Source organism: Eurypyga helias, unplaced genomic scaffold, assembly GCF_000690775.1.
Source record: "Eurypyga helias isolate BGI_N326 unplaced genomic scaffold, ASM69077v1 scaffold19535, whole genome shotgun sequence".
NCBI classification, from domain to species: domain Eukaryota; kingdom Metazoa; phylum Chordata; class Aves; order Eurypygiformes; family Eurypygidae; genus Eurypyga; species Eurypyga helias.
Window position 1 is genome coordinate 5,883 of NW_010249809.1, and position 1,676 is coordinate 7,558.

Here is a 1,676-nt window from a genome sequence, read left to right on the forward strand (position 1 = left end):
GATGGTAGCATCCTCCCGGCTCCCCCGCAGCGGACCCCCGAGCACCGGGAGAAACCAAGGAGGGGGTCCCGTAGTGCCCCATCACCCTCTCACACCCTGAAAAGTGGCTCGAAACCACTTTTGCGTTTCTTTTTCCCCTTTCTTTTTGGCCACAAGTGTTTCCCAACCCTTCCGACGCCGCGCGGAGGGACGCGAGGAGAGCTGGGTGATCCCGCAGACGGCACGAAGTTTTGAGGAGCATGATTAAACAACCACAGGGCGAAACTCCTGAGGGAGACGGGGGATTCTCCCCATCTCTCCCTCAAAGAGGTGGGATTTTTCTGGAAGATACATCCCAGCCAGACCAATTACTGGAGTAACTCCATGGAATTTGTGGCACGTCCCAGGGGACGGGAATGGTCCCTTCTGACCCTGGGGTGGCAAGAGACGACCCACACAGTGCAAACAGGGAGTAAACTCTTCCTTAGAAGAGCAGCAGAGGAGGAAATCTAATTGTTTCCCAGCCCTGAAGTTGTTCTGCAGATTTTTTCCATCCAACAAACTCAAAAAAAATTTAAAAAAAAAAAATCTTCTGTAACAAAAAAAAAAAATTCCCAACTCTTCCCCCCATTTGCCCTCCCCCATGCGATTTCCTTTAGGGAATTGATTCTATAAACATCTTTCCATTTTCTCCGCCCCCTCCGCGGGGCTGGTGCGATTTATTACAAGATGAACTCATGGGAAAGCAGAGATTGCCACAGCTTCGGCTGCGTGGGCCTGACCCAAGCCGGGGCGGGGGGAGGGAACGGCAAAATAAGTCCCAACTCCTGGCTCAGAGGGATCCGTGCCAGAAGAATCCAGCGCCGATCCAGAAAGCTGGACGCTCCTGGCCCAGCGCTCCGCACCCAGCCGAAGGGACGTGCGCCGGGGGGGCTGGCCGGCTTTCAACGTTCCTTGGGTTTGGGAATGCTGGTGGGAGGGGAAAAGGACTTGGATTTTCTGAGAAACTTGAGGTTGGTACCCAAGGGTCCCTTCTCTCCACTGAGGGACTTCCCAGGGTTCAGCAAGTCACGGCAGGCTGCTCCTCCTTTCAGGAAAAAACGGGCTGGAGGAAGGAGTGCCCAGGCCTGGACGGGGGCCCTGGGAAGCAGGAGGCTGAGGCCGGGGAGGGGAGCACTCGGCACGGCTGCGGATGTTCCCAGCTACATTCTGGCCTCGCAGCAAAACCATTATTTCCTCTATTGGAGGAAAGGGTGCCTCTTTTTTTTTTTTTCGTTAATTGGTTCATGAAGGCGGGAGATGGCTGCATTTGGGAAAGACTCCGGTGCATCCCGAAAGGGAGGACTCGGAGGACAGCAGAGCCGTTCCCACGGCAGAAGGGAACGGTGACCCGAGGCACCGTGCAGCAGAGATGCTCAGGAGGGAAAATAAAAGAGGGGAAGCTTTCCATGCAAGCAAGGAAGGGATAAAGCCAAACGACCCCCGTGTGCACGGCTGGGTTTGGCCCGAGGACCCTGCAGCAGGTGAAACCCCCTCCCCAAGGTCCAGGCCATGACCGAGGGGCTGGGGGAGGCCTCGCCACCGCCAGAAGCAATCGACCATGAGTCCAGAGGCAGAGACACGTTCCCCCGCCTGCAAACAATGCGAGAAAAGACCAAAAACACAACCAAAACACAAACAAAAGGAAAAGCCGCCAC

The 1,676-nt window shown here is 55.7% G+C and overlaps 1 protein-coding gene across 1 annotated transcript in view; it reads right to left on the reverse strand.

The window, feature by feature from the left end:
• SLC38A10 (solute carrier family 38, member 10) overlaps positions 1–1,676 on the reverse strand; it is a gene marked incomplete at both ends in the record, with an annotated part of 31,960 nt that overhangs the window by 4,247 nt on the left and 26,037 nt on the right.